This window comes from Ovis aries, chromosome 11 (assembly GCF_016772045.2).
Source record: "Ovis aries strain OAR_USU_Benz2616 breed Rambouillet chromosome 11, ARS-UI_Ramb_v3.0, whole genome shotgun sequence".
NCBI classification, from domain to species: Eukaryota; Metazoa; Chordata; class Mammalia; order Artiodactyla; family Bovidae; genus Ovis; species Ovis aries.
The window spans coordinates 20,154,841-20,176,049 of NC_056064.1; the positions used below are offsets into that span (position 1 = coordinate 20,154,841).

Here is a 21,209-nt window from a genome sequence, read left to right on the forward strand (position 1 = left end):
TAATGTCAGTGTTAGAAACCTAACACTGCTGGGATGGAATATGCTAAAGATTGTAGAATATTTCCCTAGGTATAGTGGTGAAGCAGTAGAAGGGGTTCGTTTAAGAAAAATAAACCGGTAATGGGGAAGGTAAGTTATTACCTACGCTGTCATTTTTGTCCACAAAGTTCTTGCAACTAATCTACACCACATTCTACAAGTCTACTTAGTTCCCAAGTGCTAATACAACTAAAAAACTAACGTTAAGTAGCCTTTTCTTATGTGGAGCTCAAAGCATTTCATATATATATGAACCTCAGTGTTCTGGGAAGATGGAAAAGGAACTGTGTGTCATGCCTATTCAAAGCCAGTTTGGGACTTCCCTTGTGGCTCAGCTGCTAAAGAATCCGCCTGCAGTGCTGGAGACCTGGTTTCAATCCCTGGGTTGGGAAGATCCCCTGGAGAAGAGAAAGGCTACCCACTGCAGTATTCTGGCCTGGAGAATTCCATGGACTGGGTAGTCCAGGGGTCGCAAAGAGTCACACATGACTGAGCAACTTTCACTCACTCACTCTTGGGATTTCCTTGGTGGTCCAGTGGCTAAGATTCTGCACTTCCAATGCAGAGGGCCAAGGTTTAACCCCTGGTCAGGGAACTAGATCCCACGCTTTCACAACTAAGAGTTTAGGTACCTCAACTAAACATCCTGTATGCTGCAACTAAGACCTAGTGCAGCCAAATAAAAAATATTAAAAAAAAAAAAAAAAGGCCAGCCCTTTTTTCTCACCCAAATTAAAAGGCTTGGGCTTAAATAGATTTCTGGAGAAACTTCATTAGTCTCAGAGACTAGGTTCCAGATAAAAAGAACTAAGCGTGAAATTTTTTTTATTTTAAATACTGCCCACAAAAGTGTCCTCATTAGCTAATAAGTCTATTCCCTCCCCACAGACACCTGAACTACCAAAAATCCTCAAAAGCACAAAAACAGTTACAACTCTCCATAGTGTTAGTCACTCAGTTGTGTCCGACTCTTTACAATCAACAGACTGTACCACTGGTCAGAATGGCCATTAAAAAGTCTACAAATAACAAATGCTGGAGAAGATGTGGAGAAAAGGAAATCGTCCTATACTGTTGGTAAGAATGTAAATTGCTGAAGCCACTATGGAGGAAAAAAAGAGTATGGCGGTTCCTCAAAAAGCTAAAACTAATAGTTGCTATATGATCCAGTAATTCCACTCTTGGACACATATCCAGACAAAACTGTAATTTGAAAAGATACATGCACTCCCCTCCATGTTCACAGGAGCACTATTTATAAAAGCCAAGACATGGAAGCAGCGCAAATGTCCATTAACAGATAAAGGGATAAAGAAGATGTGGTACACATAAGCAGTGGGATACTGCTCGGCCAGAAAAAGAATGCCATCTGCAGCAACGCAGACGGACCTAGAGATGCTCACACTAAGTGAAGTAAGCCAGAGACAAACTCCACACGACTCACACTCGGGGTCTAAAAGATGCAAATGAAATTATTTACAAATCAGAAATAGACTCACCGACAGAGAGAGCAGACTTGAGGCTGCCGAGGGGGAGGGCAGAAGGGAGAGATGGACTGGGACTAGGGTGGGGTTAGGAGATGCAAACTATCATATGCAGAATGAATACACAGCAAGGTCATACTGGATACAGCACAGGGAACTGTATCCAATACCCTGTAATAACCATAATGGCAAAGGAAAAAAACCTTTGTTCTTAAAAAATAAATAAGCAAATAATTTAAAAGGCATTTTCCCCCATAAAGACCTGCCAGTGCCATTTTATAAAATTCAAACACCCAAGAGACAGAACGCAGACTTTGATAGGAAAATTTATTACTTACTAGACTTAAAGAGAACACATCTGAAACAAGTGTGAGAGCTATCTGGGGAGGAGAAAAAAAAAGACAATGCCTTGACTATTATTTCAATGTAGCAAGGTACTAACATTTTTTTAACTGGCTGCACTTTCTCTTTCAGACACTAGAGGGTAGTATAAACTCCATTCACTGTATTTGGGAATTCAATTTATTCATTTATTCACGGACTCCGGTTTCCCTGGTGGCTCAGACAGTAAAGGATCCGCCTGCAATGCAGGAGACCTGAGTTCGATCCCTGGGTTGGGAAGATCCCCTGGAGGAGGGCATGGCAACTCACTCCAGTGTTCTGCCTGGAGAATCACCATTGATAGAGGAGTCTGGCCGGCTACACTCCATGGGGTCACAAAGCATCGGAGGCAACTAAGCACACATCCATTCACTCATTCACCACATATTTACTGCACTCCTTGTTGTTGTTCAGCTGCTAAGTTGTGTCCAGCTCTTTGCAACCCCATGAACTGCATGCAGCACGCCAGGCTCCTCTGTCCTCCACTATCTCCCTGCGTTTGCTTAAATTCATGTTGATTGAGTTGGTGATACTATCTAACCACTACTGCATTCCTACATACCAGGAACATTATAGACCCCAAAGACAAACGAATAAGCTATGATCTCTGTCTTCAACGTGCTTACTCTAGTGAAGGAAGATACCAGTTTAACAAACAAACAAAAAAAGGCCACCACGACAAAGAATGCACATGAGAACCAAACCCCAACTTCTGCAAGACTGTGGGTTTGGGAAGGACAACTTGGCAGAGGGAGGAAAAAAACATGTATCCATATAATCATTCATACTAGACAAATAAGATTACTCAAACTGGCTTATTCTCATATTAACTATATTCCCATCTTAATTTAAATGGAAATACCTACACTTAGAAAGTATCTTTAAACTGTTATCTACAGAAAGTAGGAGAATGAGGTATTAACATTGTGGAAGATTTGCTAAAATATCTAGTTGGCTAGGTTTCAAAATCAATTGTACCCGGTTTAAAAGCATGAAGGTAACAGATACAGTTGGAGTTAAGATTGCTTACAGGATTATAAAAATTCTTATTTGAAATCAGGATAAATTACACTACACCCCCTGAAAAGAGTATGTCAAGGATAAATAAGTACAAGTTTCCTAAATGTGTTCTGTCTTCACAAATTAAGTTTCCCAAATTAGGAAACAGAATACTCTGAAAATTAGCTTCCATCAATGCTTGTGGAAAGCCTCTGTAGAGAGACATCTTGGTTGCCAAATCATTTCCCCATCTAAATAATTTAAGCCTACACAGGAAAGACAAAAACTTTAGCTGATAAAGCAGAATTAAAACTCAAAGTCACCAAAGGGCAATGGAAACTTTTGTGGGGTGTATTCTTCCCTAATCCTCAAAATGACTGCTCCATCTTTTGCTATGGTTTGGGACGTTTGGATTGTGTGTATTGGGGGTGGAGAATTGGAGAGAAGGAACAAGTTGTTGATTTCTCATACTGATGGAGCACAGCACATGGTAGAAAAAGTAAAAGCCAACATCCTGAAAAAAGTTTCACACACATACACAAAATGAGACAGCAAACTTGTGAATCAAGCATGATTTGGCATCTTTAAATGCACAGCCAATTCTCCTCTAGTGCCAAAGCCAATGGCTTCTCCTGTAGATAAAATGGCACAGTTCCTGAAAAAGCCCTGGACGCTGTTTCCCCACAATCCTATAATCTGTCAGAAGACAGAAAACAAAAAGAAGGCTCTGCCAGCCAGAAAAAGCAAATTATAACCAACACAGAGCCAACACTTTACTTCAGACAGAAGGAGCTTTTCTATGCGTCTTTGGAAGGAGAGAGACAAAAGAAGCTTACCATTGCTCAAATAACCAAGGCAAAACATTTGAACCAAATATCATCTGGGATAAGCATTTGATGCAATAGCCTGCTTTCTTACTTCTTATACACAGTCTTAAAGAATATCTGCAGCATTTACGATAAAGAATTGGCCACAAAATACAAAGAACTTACACACGTCAATGAGAAACAGAAGCAAGCGAAAGGGAAAACAGCAGCTGTGTGAAATACCCACTCTGGGAAAGAAGCAGTTAAGTAGAAAGGATGCCTGTAGGCCAACCACAAATCAAACTTGAAGGAGCTAAAATAAGAATTTGAGATGAACCTTTACCTAAGAATCTGAAGCCAATCCCTGAGTTTACACTGAGCAAAGCAGATGACAGAAGCAAGCAGCAGAAAGCCTAAATACAACCTCATAAGTAAATCTTCTCCAAGAAAGAAAGCTTACTTACTCAAATGTCTTTGCTGGGGAAGCAGACCATTCAGGGACCCCCTTTCCAAACACCAAATGCAGAAATAAAGCAAATAATGTCTGGGTGTGGCAAAACAAGTACACTAGTACAGGCTTGCCATCAGAGAGGAACAGAAACCTAAACCTTTTACTTGCCCTTGATACAAAGAGGTAATGGATTGTGGAACTAAAATTCCAAAAAAAAAAAAAAGATTTCAATTCCAACCTACATAAAGCTAAGAACTTCACGCCAGTTTGTTTTCAAATCGGCAATACACAGGTCCCCACTGGAAAAAAAAAAAAAAAAAGGAGGGGGAAGGGGGCTTCCTGGCGGCTCAGTTGGTGAACAATCTGCCTGCAATGCAGGAGACCCAGGTTCAGTCCTTGGGTGGGGAAGATTCCTTGGAGAAGGGAATGGCAACCCACTCCAGTATTCTTGCCTGGGAAATACCATGGAAGAGCATGGTAGGATCACATGGGATCACAAACAGTTGGACATGACTTAGCAACTAAACTACCACCACTGAAAAAAAAAACAATATACAAGATCCCAACTGAGCTGTCAGCAGGGTAAAGTTCTGAGCAGACTACTGCTTAACCATTTCCCTTATCATTTTAAACATCAAAAGGACCACATCCCAGTTTTCCTCCATTGTTAATGCCACTTTACAGGCTGAGAAAAATTTAGTTCATCAGATTCAAATTTCAGGCATTTCCTAAGTACATTACAGGTAATGATGCCACTGATTCTATATTTAGACGCAGGTGTGGAACAAAGAGTGCCAGTTTTGCCTGAAATGGCACCGTATCCTTCTTTAAATTCTAACTGCAGCCATCACCTAAGCCTGCATTAAAATGTCTATATGGTGTCGCCTAAAATAAATTAAAATGCTTTTTCAACGCGTTTTTTGAGTGGTTCTATTGATTGACTGTGACATTTTAAATATAGATAATAAATCACTCCCACCAGTCCTTTAAACAGTCAGCATTTTAACTGCTGTAGGGTGGCCCTCATAGCCTCACGTGAATCAAAAAGCCAAGATGGTAACAACTCTTGTCATATGAATCCTCTAAAATGGTAACATAATAAACCTTTGGGCAATAATCTCTTTAATAAAAAGTTGTGTCATCATGTTTCCATTATTGTTACATTTCAGAAATTAGGATAGCAGCCTTTTTCCAAATCCCGAGCTATTTTCTCTGCAAATAGTATTTATAAAAATATATCACCTTTCTCAAAAGGAACTTAAGGGCTCTAACAGACAGTATGTTGCTAATTTTCACAACATCCCAATAAAGAACTATTATTTAGCATTTATATCACACTTTAACTTGCAAAAGTGTTTTACAATTATTTTCATTAGTAGTCATGCCTCACAACCGCCCACTGAGCTAAACTGGTCCTGTTATCCTCATTTGACAGCTGAGAAAACTGATGTATCCTAAGGCCAAGGTCAAGTCAGTCTGCCTTTCCAAGACCAGGAACCTGATCCTTAAAGGCAGTCTCATTCATTCAGCAGTGTATGTGTACTGCTCATAATGCTCATTAAACTCGGTTTTTAGAAAACAGAAACCTACCTAAAATGATGGTATAAAAACACTAAAATTGTAATGCTTTGATGAAAATATATAACCACACTGGAAGACAAATAGGTAAGGATTTAGGAGAATACAGACACAGGAAGTTTTTAGAAATAGCCTCCCAAACCTCGATGTCATCAGGCAAAACTGAAATGCTTTTCATCCCATTCGCTCCCTCCATCCACTACAATCAGACATCTGTCACCACCATTCCAATGAGTAATTCTACTCAAGATTACCAATAATCTCTAGGTTGCCAAATCCCCCACAGGTACTGCTCTTATCTGAGACAGCATTCGATATCATAGGGCTCTCCTCCCTTCTTTATATATTCTTTACTTGGCTTCCATAACATCACTCAGGTTTTCCGCCTACCTCACTGGCTGGTCCTCTGTCACACCTCTCTTCTCTAGACACAAACCATTCTAAGTGACTGCCTGATTGAATTCCACGACTTCAACTTCTATCTACGAGCTGATGATCTCCAACTCTACAATTCCAGCCCCGGCTTCTCCCCGGGACGCCAGGCTTTTCTACCCAACTACACTATAGCTCCAGGTGGCTGTCTAACAAACAGCTCAAACTTGACATGACCAAAACAGAATTCCTGACAAATATATTTTGCCACAGTCTTACCCATCTCAATAATCACCATTTACGTATCTAGTTCTCCAGCCAATAAATGCAGAACCTATGCATGATTTCTCACTCTGCCTCACTCCCTCTGGCTACTGACAATCCCTGAGCAAGCCCTGTCAACTTCACTTCCAAAAGATATCCCAAATCCTTCTACCTTTTTACAGTTCTTCAGCCATCTCCCGAGTCCTAGTCACCATCATCTCGTCTGATTTAGTACAACAGTCTCGTAAGCCAGTCCCCTTGCCTCCACTCTTGATCCCTCTACAATCCAGTTTCACATAGTAACCAGAGTAATAACTTTTTAAAATTACAAGTCAACTCACATCATATCCCTACTTAAAAGTGTCCAAAGGAAGCAGACCACTCGAGCTGTCAATGTCATCTGCCTTTTGGCTGCTTCTTGCACCATCTCCCTCTCACTTACCATATTCAAAGCCACATCGGCCTTATTTCTGCTCCTCTAACATATGAAACACTACCATGGGCAAGAATCCCTTAGAAGAAATGGAGTAGCCATCAAAGTGAACAAGAGAGTCTGAAATGCAGTACTTGGATGCAATCTCAAAAACAACAGAATGATCTCTGTTGTTTCCAAGGCAAACCATTCAATATCACAGTAATCCAAGTCTATGCCCTGACCAATAATGCTGAAGAAGCTGAAGTTGAACGGTTCTACGAAGACCTACAAGACCTTCTAGAACTAAAACCCAAAAAGATGTCCTTTTCACTATACAGGACTGGAATGAAAAAGTAGGAAATCAAGAAATAGCTGGAGTAATGAGCAAATTTGGCCTTGGAGTACAAAAATGAAGCAGGGCAAAGGCTAACAGTTTTGCGAAGAGAATACACTGGTCATAGCAAACACCCTCTTCCAACAACACAAGAGAAGACTCTACATATGGACATCACCAGACAGTCAATACCAAAATCAGACTGATTATATTCTTTGCAGCCAAAGATGGAGACGCTCTATACAGTCATCAAAAACAAGACGGGGAGCTGACTGTGGCTCAGATCATGAACTCCTTATTGCCAAAGTCAGACTTAAATTGAAGAAAGTAGGGAAAACCACTAGAGCATTCAGCTATGATCTAAATCAAATCCCTTAACGACTATACAGTGGAAGTGACAAATAGATTCAAGGGATTAGATCTGATAGAGTGCCCGAAGAATATGGACAGAGGTTCATGACAGTGTACAGGAAGCAGTGATCAAGACCATGCCCAAGAAAAAGAAATGCAAAAAGGCAAAATGGTTATCTGAGGAGGTCTTACAAACAGTATGAAAAATAGAGAAGCTATGAAAAGTAGAGAAGCAAAAGGCAAAGGAGAAAAGGAAAGATCACCCACCTGAATGCAGAGTTCCAAAGAATACCAAGGAGAGATAAGAAAGCCTTCCTCAGTGATCAATACAAAGTAGAGGAAAACAATAAAATGACAAAGACTAGAGATCTCGTCAAGAAAATTAGAGATACCAAGGGAAATTTTCATGCAAAGATGGGCACAATAAAGGACAGAAATGGTATGGCCCTAACAGAAGCAGATGATTTTAAGAAGAGGTGGCAAGAATACACAGAAGAACTAAACAAAAGATCTTCACGACCCAGATAACCTCGATGGTGTGCTCACTCACCTAGGGCCAGACATCCTAGAATGTGAATTCAAGTGGGCCTTAGGAAGCATCACTACAAACAAAGCTAGTGGAGGTGATGGAATTCCAGTTGAGCTATTTCAAATCCTAAAAGGTGAAAGTGCTGCACTCAATATGCCAGCAAATTTGGAAAACTCAGCAGTGGCCATAGGACTGGAAAAGGTCAGTGTTCATTCCAATCCCAAAGAAAGGCAATGCCAAAGAATGCTCTAACTACCACACAATTGCACTCATCTCACACACCATCAAAGTAACACTCAAAATTCTCCAAGCCAGGCTTCAGCAGTACGTGAACTGTGAACTTCCAGATGTTCAAGCTGGTTTTCGAAAAGGCAAAGAAACCAGAGATCAAATTGCCGATATCAGTTGGATCATTGAAAAAGCAAGAGAATTCTAGAAAAACATTTACTTCTCCTTTACTGACTATACCAAAGCCTTTGACTGTGTGGATCACAACAAACTGAGGGAAATTCTTCAAGAGATGGGAATACCAGACCACCTGACCTGCCTCCTGAGAAAATGCAGGTCAAAAAGCAACAGTTAGAACTGGACATGGAACAACAGACTGGTTCCAAATTGGGAAAGGAGTACATCAAGGCTGCATATTGTCACCCTGCTTTTTTAACTTATATGCAGAATACATCATGAGAAACGCTGGACTGGATGAAGCACAAGCTGGAGTCAAGATTGCTGGGAGAAATATCAATAACCTCAGATATGCAGATGACATCACCCTTATGGCAGAAAGCAAAGAACTAAAGAGCCTCTTGAGGAAAGTGAAAGAGGAGAGTGAAAAAGTTGGCTTAAAACTCAACATTCAGAAAACGAAGATCATGGCATCTGGTCCCATCACTTCATGGCAAATAGATGGGGAAACAATGGAAACACTGACAGAATTTATTTTGGGGGGCTCCCAAATCACTCCAGATAGTGACTGCAGCCATGAAATTAAAAGACACTTACTCCTTGGAAGAAAAGTTATTATCAACCTAGACAGCATATTAAAAAGCAGAGACATTACTTTGCCAACAAAGGTCCGTCTAATCAAGGCTATGGTTTTTCCAGTAGTCATGTACAGATGTGAGAGTTGGACCATAAAGAAAGCTGAACACAGAAGAATTGATGCTTCTGAACTGTGGTGCTGGAGAAGACTCTTGAGAGTCCCCTGCACTGCAAGGAGATCCAACCAGTCCATCCTAAAGAAATCAGTCCTGAATATTCATTGGAAGGACTAATGCTGAAGCTGAAACTCCAATACTCTGGCCACCTGATGCGAAGAACTGACTCATTTGAAAAGACCCTGGAAAAAAAATAAAATTAAAAAAAATAAAATAAAATTTTAAAAAAGACCCTGAGGCTGGGAAGATTGAAAGCGGGAGAAGGGGATGATAGAGGATGAGATGGCTGGATGGCATCACCAACTCAATGGACATGAGTTTGAGTAAACTCTGGGAGATGGTGATGGACAGGGAGGCCTGGTGTGCTGCAGTCCATGGGGTCGAAGAGTCAGAAATGACTGAGCGACTGAACTGAACTGAATATATAGAATTAATTCCTCCTTAGCTTTGCACTGGAATGTTTGATCTGCTAATCTTGGTATCCTCCTGGATTTTAAATGCCATACCTTCAGAGAGGCATTCCATATTCCCTATTCTCCCAATCTTAAGTAGCTATCCATTCATCCTCTAATATATCACTCTATTTTAATGCTCTGCAACTGATTTTTTTTAAGTTGTTGGTTGTCTGTTTGCCCTCCTAGAATATCAGCTCCATAAGAGCAGTGTATGCCTTTCTTCACCAGTGTATGGTTAGTGCCCAACACATTCTATCAACTCAATAAATCTGGCATGCTTACTTGTTAGGAGAGGGTAAAAAAGACATAATCTGGGACCCTCCCTGGACCTAACCTGGGTCCAGTAACTTAACACTTGTGCTCCTAATAGAGGGGGCCTGGGTTCAATCTCTGGTTAGGGACCTAGACCCCACGTGCTGCAACTAAAGATTTTGCGTGCCACAATGAGGAGCAAAGATCCTGCGTGCCATAACCAAGACCAGGCGCAGCCAAATACATTAAATATTTTTTTAAAGAAGACATAACCCGTATCCGCAAAGAGCTCACAATCCAACTGAGGAAACAAAACATTTAAATAATAAGTGTAATAACAGGATACTAAAATATCACAGCAGCCCAGAAGCAGGAATGATTAATTCTTCTCTGGAAACTAGGAAGACTTCACAGAAGAAATGAACTATGAGCTAAACCCTGAAGATTAATTAGGAGATTCACTAGATTATTGGTTATGTCTGTCTGCTTGTTTTAGAAGTGTCCTTGGAGCAAAAATAGGATGAAGAAAGGAGGAAGGAAAATGAAATCAAGCATCTGCTATGTATTAGGCATTGTGGGTAATGAAGGGTCTTAAAGGGAAAGGGAATAAGCAGTCTCAGAATTTAGGAAGATCACTCTTGTGACCGGGTGGTGGACTGACAGAAGGGTGATAAGACCTGAGACATACAGACCAGTCAGGAGGTTACTGCAACTGCCCAAGTGAAAAATGAAAATGGTCTAATCCAAGACTTTGGCAACAGGTGTGGAAACAAAAAGGTAGATTTAGGAGACCTCAGAGGTTAAAATCAGACTCATATCAACCAGATACGAGTGATGAAGGAAAAGAACTAAGGTCAAGTCCAGAGTTTTTTATTTAGGCAACTGTGTGGCTATTCAAGTTCAGTTCAGTCGCTCAGTCATGTCTGACTCTTTGCGACCCCATGAATCACAGCACGCCAGGCCTCCCTGTCCATCACCAATTCCCAAAGTTCACCCAAACTCATGTTCCATCGAGTCAGTGATGCCAGCCAGCCATCTCATCCTCTGTCGTCCCCTTCTCTTCCTGCCCCCAATCCCTCCCAGCATCAGGGTCTTTTCCAATGAGTCAACTCTTCGCACGAGGTGGCCAAAGTATTGGAGTTTCAGCTTCAGCATCAGTTCTTCCAATGAACACCCAGGACTGATCTCCTTTAGGATGGACTGGCTGGATCTCCTTGCAGTCCAAGAGACTCTCAAGAGTCTTCTCCAACACCACAGTTCAGAAGCATCAATTCTTCGGCGCTCAGCTTTCTTCACAGTCCAATTCTCACATCCATACATGACCACTGGAAAAACCATAGCCTTGACTAGATGGACTTTTGTTGGCAAAGTAATGTCTCTGCTTTTTATATGTTATCTAGGTTGGTCATAACTTTCCTTCCAAGGAGTAAGCATCTTTTAATTTCATGGCTGCAATCACCATCTGCAGTGATTTTGGAGCCCCAAAAAATAAAGTCTGACACTGTTTCCACTGTTTCCCTATCTATTTCCCATGAAGTGATGGGACCAGATGCCATGATCTTAGTTTTCTGAATATTGAGTTTTAAGCCAACTTTTTCACTCTCCTCTTTCACTTTCATCAAGAGGCTTTTAATATCATTCAACTAGGCAGGAAATCTAGAATGTTTCATAGAGAAGATACTTAATTCTGTGGTGCCTATGGGATGTCTAGGTGGGTTTTGGAAATATAGGCCTCGATTCTAGGAGGGAAGGAGGGAAGGGACAAGGGAGAGGGAAAGACAGAGAAAGAGATCTGAGTTAAATCTAGAGATTTAGATGATTTACCTGTGTGTGTAGTGAATTACATTACCTATGAAAAGAAAAAATAAAGACAGAAAGACTAAAGATTAGTTGAAAGAGAAACAGTGATGCAACAAGGTCACAGAGAATTAACAGTATAGTGAAGAAAGGAAAGGCCAACATGAATATAGTAAACTCTGTAGGTGTGAAAGAAAGAAAGGTAATTTCCACTTGATAGCCTTTGAAAGGTAGGGGAAAGAATAACATTACAGGACTAGAGATAACTGGATTAATGACTTACCAAGAACAGGCAATTATTTAGGTGAGATAGAGAAGACTAATCAGACACCCAACAATCCCCTACTAAGAGGAATGACCTTATTTTATCTAAATAGAAGTCCTACTTAGAAATTTGAGAGCTGGTAGAAAACCAGAGTAGTTGTGGGGAGGAAAAAAGGTTAGAGTAGAGACATGATCCAGACACACTAGCAAATATTTTTCAAACCATCTCTCACCAAAAAAGCAGCAGCAAAGGGAACAGGATGGATGCCCAGCAGAGGGGTGCAATCCTGTTAATCAATATTGGACCTGGTCCAGCTGCCTAAAAATCACAGCCAATTTCCTCAATGTCTTCCAAAATCGGAAAATCCACTCTCACCTGGAAGCTATAATACACAACTTCCAAGAATATCATGGATGTCTCCTGCCACAATCTACACAGTAAAATTCGTGTTACAGTGTTCAGTTCTAAGAGTTGTCACAAATGCAGAGTCATATAACTATAACCATAATCAAGATACAGAGCAGTTTCATCACCTGCCAAAAAGACTCTCATGCTACCCTTTTGTAGTCAAACATTTCACCTACCTTTAACCCAATCTGATCTGTTTTCCACTGTCCCTACAGTATTGAGTTTTCCAGAATGTCATATATATCCAATCATGTGGTGGATAGTCTTTTTTTTTAAGTCATCCCTAGTAAAACAGACAGCTTGACCAGACTTTGGATGAGATTCACATATCCCTCAGTTAATGTGAGATATCTCACTGGTGAATATTTTTTCACGCACCAAGTACAGAAAATATCTTTAGGTGACACAGCAGTGTCCTAGGAGAGGAAGCATACAGTGGAGAAGGTAATCTAATAGCATCGTGCTTGCCAATAAGCAAACTTACATAACATAGAAAATAACTGGTAATGTATTCCTGACGTGTTAAAATCAGAGTACACGATTTCATTTTAAAGTAAAATAAACTAAAAGGATCTAAAATTTCCACTATGTATCTTTTATTTTAAATATATTCAAAAAAGAAATAAAATTAAATAAAAAATTCCAATACACTTAAGAAGTCATATTTATGGAATTCTTGAATGTCTTTAAAGATTTCTTTAAAGCCTTCTACCCTCAGATTTCCTTTTTAAAAAAATTTTACACAGTAAAATTCGTGTTACAGTGTTCAGTTCTAAGAGTTGTCACAAATGCAGAGTCATATAACTATAACCATAATCAAGATACAGAGCAGTTTCATCACCTGCCAAAAAGACTCTCATGCTACCCTTTTGTAGTCAAACATTTCACCTACCTTTAACCCAATCTGATCTGTTTTCCACTGTCCCTACAGTATTGAGTTTTCCAGAATGTCATATAAATCCAATCATGTGGTGGATAGTCTTTTTTTTTAAACTGATGTATATCTGATTTACAAAGTTGTGTTAGTTTCAGGTGTACAACAAAGTGATTCAATCACACACACACACACACATCTCTCCAAAAGATTAGAAGGTGATAGCAGCTTTTAAATAGATCTCAATGAATACATGAAGAGATGGAGAGCAAAGCTATAAATTAAACAATAAGTAGTAGATATATGAAAATCATTCTGTACGAACCTATTTGGATACTGTTCCAAACGGTTGAAAAATACTGAGGTAACTGGGGAAATGTGAAAACTGACTGGATAACTGATGCTATTAAGAAATGCTTGCTAATTTTTGGTGGAATTTCTTTTTAGTCCCTATCTTTTAGAGCTACATACTGAAATATTTATTCATGAGATTATGATATTCTGGATTTAAAAAAAATAATGTAGGTGTGTTAGTGGGTACAGGCTACACAGATGGAACCAGATGGGCGTGAGCTGACACTTACTGTAGCTGTAGCAGGGTGATAGGGGTTTCTTATGCTGTTCTGTCTACTCTTACACTTATTTAAATTTTTCCATAATAAAGAGATAAAAAAGAAAAAATGCTACCATTTTGTCCCACTAAGATGAGAGGTTCTGTGCTTTATTCTTTGCAACCTAAAAAGCTGATAATTTAAGCCAAGTGTATAACGCATTAAAAAACGTAAAGTGTATAGAACAGTCTTTTGGACCCTGTGGGAGAAGGAGAGGGTGGGATGATTTGGGAGCATGACATTGAAACATGTATAATATCATATAAGAAACGAATCGCCAGTCTAGGTTCAATGCAGGGTGCAGGATACTTGGAGCTGGTGCACTGGAATGACCCAGAAGGATGGTGTGGGGGCGGGGGGAGGTGGGAGGGGGTTCGGGATTGGGATCATGTGTACACCGGTGGCGAATTCATTTTGATGTGTGGCAAAAGCAATACAATATTGTAAAGTAAAAAATAATAATAATAATAAAGTAAAGATAAGTATGAACTACTATACTATTGAGAAAGTACCGAGTGCCACATTCTCATTTAGCCAGTCTCTCCAGACAATGCGAATGATCAACACATTAAGCAACCAGACCTTAGACTCACAGGGTCATTACACTGGCTTTAACTGTTACTTACACCCTAATGATTTCTAGGTCTGCATCTCCATTCTATGGAGACTCTAACGGTTTCTACTGAACTCGAGATCCAAACATCCAAAAGCCTGCTAGACATTTGCTCCTGGATTTCCCAGACACCTCAAATCTGACATACCAAAATCTGACATACCAAAATCGAACTCATTTTCCCTCAAATGGAACACCGTCTTACTCCTCTGTTCCCTACCTCAGTTAATGACATCACCATCCACTTAGTTGCCCAAGCAAGTAATTTTAAATCCATCTTGGACAACTTCTCCCTGACACCTTCCTCAACATAAAGTCAGTAAGATCCTTCTAGTCAGTCTTGTAAAAAGCTGTTTAATCTGTTGACAATCCTACTACCTGAGGTCTTCAATATCTCTCAAACGACCATCATACCAGTCTCATAACCGTCTCCCTACAGTCAATTTCTCCTTTTAAAAATGTAACTTCCATACCTTTCTTTTTATTTTACTCAAGTATAGTTAATTTACAATGTTGCATTAATTTCTGCTATACAGCAAAGTGATTCAGTTACCTATATATAGAGAGAGGTATAGAGATATCCTTTTTCGTATTCTTTACCATTCTGGTTTGTCACAGGATACTGAATATAGTTTCCTGTGCTATACAGTAGGAACTGGTTGTTTATCCATCAGTGTTACTTTTCCTAAATAGTGATTTAAACTCTCCCATGACTGCCTAGCACCTACAAAATAAAATTCAGACCCCTCAATAAGACCATCCATAATCAGGCTCCAACCCATCTCTCACCTCACTTCCTTCCACTCCTACCTCGTACCCCTTGACCTACGCACATTAAACCACTGGCCTTCCCAGTATAGACTCATGGCTTTGTGCAAGTTGCTCTCTGCGATTGAAATACTATCTTCTCCAATCCTTTTCTGTTGAAGCAGCCAAACAGTATTCATGCCTCAAGACCGGATGGATTCTTCCTCCAGGAAGCCTTCTCCAGCCTTCCTTTCCCACCACCAGGCAGAACCAGGGCTGCTATAACTCTTAGGAGAGATCTCTATGACAGCATTTACTATACTCGTACAACTCATAACTATTTGTCAGTCTCCAATTAAAATGTGAGCACCTTAAAAACACAGATCATGTCATTCACATTTAAATTCCCAATGTCTACCACAATGCCTAACACAAAGTAGGCACTTCAATGTTTGTTGAATCTGATTGCTGAGAATTATCACCAACATTTTTCAGTGAGACTAGAGTTCAAAAACTTGAAAGAGTTATTTTGGCTTACTGGTGAAAAAAAAAAAAAGACACTACAGAAATACATAGTTTATGGTATTTTTGGTTTTATATATTTTTCCCAAATTGCTTCAGGGTTAGTCACTAGAAAATTAGTACCAAAGTCTTTTCTTCTGGGTGAGTCTTTTACTATTATTATTTTGGCTATGCTGCACGGCATGTGGGATTTTAGTTCCCTGACCAGGGATCAAACCTGTGTCCCCTGCAACCCTGCAGTGGACATGCAGAGTCTTAACCACTGGACCACCTGGGAATTCCCTTAAGTCTTTTTTTTTTTAATCACCAACCCTTGAGTAAATATTACATCACTCCTTAAATGACCTATATTTCCCCATGAAACAGTCACTCCAGTGCTGAATCAAATCATCATTTTGTAACTGAGCTATCAAATCTAGTAATTAATTATTCTCCTTATATTAAATCTATCTTTAATAAAATTTAGCATTTCTCAAGTTATATTCACTCTTTTCACTCTTGAGTTGTAAAGCTCTAAAAGGGACACAATCAAAACCTTGACAGGCAGTGAAAAGACAGAAATAGATATTAAAAACACTTATCTGCCGAGAAAGCATTCACCTCGCACCAAGAGTACAGCAACTTCACGCTTATCCCCTTTCTGGTCAGCTGTAAAGCTTCAACCCTTCCCCTGGCCATTTCACTTCTCACACATACTCTCACTTCTCAGTTTATTGTATCAAAACCACCTATTTAGAGTTGTGATAATATTTTAGGAGTTTAAATCCAAGAATTAGGCTCATGACGCTTCTGAAAATGTTCCAAGCTTCCTGTCCTTCTCTGCTGCATTAGACAATGTTGCTCTGCCAAAGTCTTAGCTCATTTCCTCCTGCTGCTTGCCCTGATATGGTGGTACACATCAATAATGCCCTCCCCTTTCCCATTTTCAGACCTCACTGTCTGCTTGGAATGTCCTGTCTTCCACATCCATCTGTGAGGGCCTATCCAACAGGTTCGATGCAGTAGAGGCCTTTACTGACAACACCTGAATCCAGCCCTTCCATCAGCTCTTACTCCATTATTTTTTGGGGGGTGCGGGGGGTGCGGCATGCAGCACGTGAGATCTTAGTTCCCTAATCAGGAATCATACCAGCAGCCCCTGCAGTGGAAGTTCACAGTCTTAACTACTAGACCACCAGAGAAGTCCTTCCATCAATTCTAAGACAGGCTTTTTGCCACCACATTTCTCCGAGTAACAGGATGCTACCGACGGCATGCCAGTCTCATCAGTAGCATTTCTTCTTCCTTAGTGGTATGCAAAATAACTGTGAGACTTACAATCACTGGCACCATAGATTTGATGAAATAAGGTATTGAATTCCATTATAATTACTTTGTATAGTTCTGTTTGCTTCACTAGACTGTAAACTAGCAGAGGGCAGGGGCTAAGTCATCATCAACTCTGACCTGTGATTTGGGCACAAAGAGAATGAGTATATCCAACGAACACTAATAATAATTAACATTCATTTAGCATTTACTAAGTGTCAGGTACCATTCTAAACACTTTATATATATTAACACATTTAACCTTCACAACAGCCTCATGAAGTACAATTATATTTGGTTTATAGATGAGGAACGGAGAAGGCAATGGCAACCCACTCCAGTACTCTTGCCTGGAAAAACCCATGGACGAGGGAGCCTGGTAGGCTGCAGTCCATGGGGTCGCTAAGAGTCGTGCATGACTGAGCGACTTCACTTTCACTTTTCACTTTCATGCACTGGAGAAGGCAATGGCAACCCACTCCAGTGTTCTTGCCTGGAGAATCCCAGGGACGGTGGAGCCTGATGGGCTGCCATCTATGGGGTCGAATAGAGTTGGACACGACTGAAGTGACAGCATTAGCATAGATGAGGAAACAGGCAAAGATACATGAGTAAGCTTATTCAAAGATACACAAAGTTGCACAAGATTTGAACCCAAGTTTGCTGATTACATACTGTTATTATTTTCCCTTTGGCAAATATTAACAAGCAGGTACTCTAAGCCAACAGCTGTGCTAAATAAATAAATACTGGTAAGCAAACCCTGCTCTTCAAAAGGGTCCTCTGAACCACAGGTCCATTCTTGAATTCTTTACCCTCCAAACATCACAATCAACTTACAGATTCACTAAGTTAAACCCACTTTTCTCACAACATTGTAAATCAACTCTACTTTAATTTAAAAACTGAGTAAATAAAAAAGAAACAAATCCACTATCCTCTTTACTTTTCCTTTTAAACATTTTCTCATACATTATTCCTTTAAAGTTGTTAGCACTCTACCAAGAACCAAAACAAATGACAAAAAAAAAAAAACCTTTCTGCTCCCATTATTAATTAGTGGTTATAAAAATATCACAAAAGAGACTTCAGCTAAGGAATGGGCGGCAAGATCAGAAAGGATCTGAAGAAACAAAGGTTCTGTTTACAAGCAAATATTCTCAGTAAAAGAAAAAGAGAGGGAGGTAAAAACACTATAATTTTGCTTTTAAATAGACTGCTTTAAAAAGGGTTCCCCCGAGGCATGAAATGCTTGCTTTTTTTAAGAAAAATGATTCATTTTATCAGAATGAACACGAGCTGGTAAACCTTATTCCTTTTATTTTAGCTCTTGCAACAGGCAATCAAGGCACTGACCATCCCCTTTCTCTCCCTCAGGGGAAGACTCCCTGTTCTGTAACAGTAATCTACTACATAAAAGGAACCACAAACAGGAAAGAGAATAGAAGGAGAGGACAGGAAATTCTCCTCACAGCTGAACAAACCTCTATCATTTTAACGTAATAGGGATGGCATTTATGGACTTGTCTGAACTGATGGAAATTTCCAATAGAGGGGGAAATGCATCATCAAAATTAAAAACAAACATCCAACTATTAGAAATAAGATGGTTAGGTTAGTTCTAACATTTTTACACCCCTACTTCATCTTCCATGTGGTAGACAAAGACAGATTGCATTTGAATCCTGTAAATGACCTATGACAACAGTAACAAACACTTTCTTTTTTAAACTATCCTCTAAATAAGTAAAAGAAACTATCCTCTGTTATGGACAGAGAATTTATTGGAAAAGCCAAGCAACTAGAGCAAAAAGTTTAAAATGATCTATTACCGTGTATTTCCAAGAAAGAGTAGTAAAACACATTTGCCCAGACAGAGAAGTTAAAGGCAATGAGGGTTCATGTCCCCATTCCTATAAAATAATTCATTCTCCTTATCTGTGAACCTTCAAGGATCTAATACAGCTACTCCCTACCTTTGGTCAGATGAAAGATAAATCACTAATTTCCAAAAGACCTCGCCATTTCAAGCTCTCCATCCTCAGAGCTGGCAGAGCTGAAGCATCATCTCTTTCCGTCCTTTTGAAAGGAGTTTCACCTCTTTTTCAAAAGCTGTGACTAGAAAGCCATTTTCTCTCTCTCTCCAAGTACACAGTTTAACTCTGTCCTCTGCTTTGTCTACCCTAAACAACGAGAACAACGACAAAGCCTCAGGAGTGCTCCTTCCGCCCCTTAGAAACAAACCAGCCACCTCTCAGGCTTTCGCACAGCTGCTTCTGTCTTTCTCTGAGAGACACTCCACCCTGGAGGTTTCCACAAGCAGGGTAACAAAAAGTGGAGCCTAAAAGCGGCTATGTGCTATCTGACCTCCAAAATAGACAGAGCGCCTCAGGGAAACCAGAGACTCTTGCAAAGAAAAAGTTTTTTACAATTAAAAAAAAAAAATAACAAACTGGGAAAACGAAACAAAACGTATTTGCACATCCCTCACTGTGCACCCCTCCCAGTTTGTCTCAGACTTTTTTTTTTTTTTTCCAACTCATAATAAAGCAGGTTAGTACCAACTATGCTACAAGGGAACCGAACAGGCTGTGTTCATAAAGCATTTAACAGATTGGCCTTCCATTCTCTACTGCCTCCCTCTTGGGTGAGGAGCTACATACCATTTGTAAAAAAAAAAAAAAAAGCCTGAAAGTATGGCATTTTTCCTACACAAGTCTGTCTGATGGCTAACGTGTCACATCACAGAACAAACTGGTATTTCTGCACAGGATCTGCTGAGCCGGTAAAGAAAACACGTCGGTGCCGATCGCTTTTACAAACATGCTTCGCCTTGACAAAGAAATCAGTCATTCCATTAATAACGGTAAAATCTAAAATCCAGTGATACTGCTGGTGATACAGCAACCTGGACACAGTACTCACAATTTACAGTTTTTATAAACGAACTCAATCACATACGTGATGCTTGCAAGAGCCCGTTAAAACACATTACATCTTCCGAAGGTTCAGAAAGGTTAAGTGGGACCTGCCCAAGGTTATCTATCAGCTTTAACCAGCGATGGACGTGGATTCGAACCAGTCGGACGCTAAGCTCCTAGCTCTTTTCCCGTCCCAGCTTTAAACGACCCCCATCCTCTACCCAGAGTAGCCTATTACTCCGGGCGAGCGGCTCTTCCCCGCTTGGACCAGAGTTGCCTTCTTCATCTCCAGCAGGGCTTTCATCCTCCACTACCCTCCCCCTCCCCCCCTCCCCCCGGAGATCATTCTCTGAAAGAAGCGGAAAGGGAGAGGCGACCGAAAGCTCCTGGGGGAAGGGACGATGACACACGGGGGAGCGCGGGACACTGCCCCTGCGGTGGGCTCCTTCACTCTGCAGCGCGCACCCCCTGACCTCCCTGAAGCCGTCCAGCCCTGGCGCTGACGAGCTGACCACAGTGCCCCGAATCTTCCCATCATCACCTCAAACTGTCCCTCCCCCATGCCCCTTCGCCTCCGACAGGCAGAGCCGACCCCAACCCCCAAGTCGGAGTATCCCTCCACCAGGTTACGCTTTCTTCCTGTCTCCCACCCTGCTCCCACCACCACTCACTGTCGGTGACTGGGCCCGGCCCTCATGGCTGCTCCGTTGCCGCCCGCCGCCGCCACCGCTGCTACACGCCCCGGCCCCTCAGTCACCGCCGCCGCCGTCGGGACTCGCCGGGAGCCGCTCCTGCGCCTGCGCAGCCTGGAGCGCCGGGGCCCTCTCGAGCCGTCCGCGCCTGCGCAAGCCGCACCGAGGGCGTCTGCCTCAGTGCCTGATGCCCTGGACCCCTGGGTCTCAGGTGAACATGGCCGCTGGCTTCGAGGACTTAGTAAGCTTAGAGGCTCTGGTGGCTGCCCCAGGGTCTGAGGCTTCTGGAAGTTAGCGTGGGTTACTAAACGCGGTGCCCATAGGGGCCGTAGACTTAATCGTACTTCCAGGATTCTGGATCCCGCTTGCACTTAAAGGATTGAATGCTCTGAGATGACCGCTGATAATAAGTTTAGGTTTCTTTCAAGAATACGATCACATCTAAAATGCATTGAGGGGTAACTGTGTAAGAGGTAACTTTGACATCCCTGAATACTCAAGTGCTCAGAAGCCCTGGGGACTTTGTCAGGGACCTGACTACACCTCGAATGCACAGGGACACGGCTAAGTTCAGTCTATTTATT

General features: G+C 41.0%; 1 protein-coding gene and 1 non-coding gene across 3 annotated transcripts in view; one reads left to right on the plus strand and one right to left on the minus strand.

Moving 5' to 3' along the window:
* Nucleotides 1–21,209, minus strand: part of FAM222B (family with sequence similarity 222 member B) — a 67,713-nt gene that overhangs the window by 36,848 nt on the left and 9,656 nt on the right. Inside the window, exon 1 of one of the 2 annotated variants that reach the window (XM_027975222.3) lies at nucleotides 20,605–20,713. The exons of the other annotated variant lie outside the window; for it this stretch is intronic. The gene's annotated coding sequence lies outside the window, so the exon portion shown is untranslated. Of the gene's footprint in view, nucleotides 1–20,604; nucleotides 20,714–21,209 lie in introns of those variants that run through there. 2 annotated transcript variants of the gene reach the window in all.
* Nucleotides 562–634, plus strand: TRNAG-UCC (transfer RNA glycine (anticodon UCC)). Its single transcript has one exon. It is a non-coding gene; the product is annotated as a tRNA-Gly (tRNA).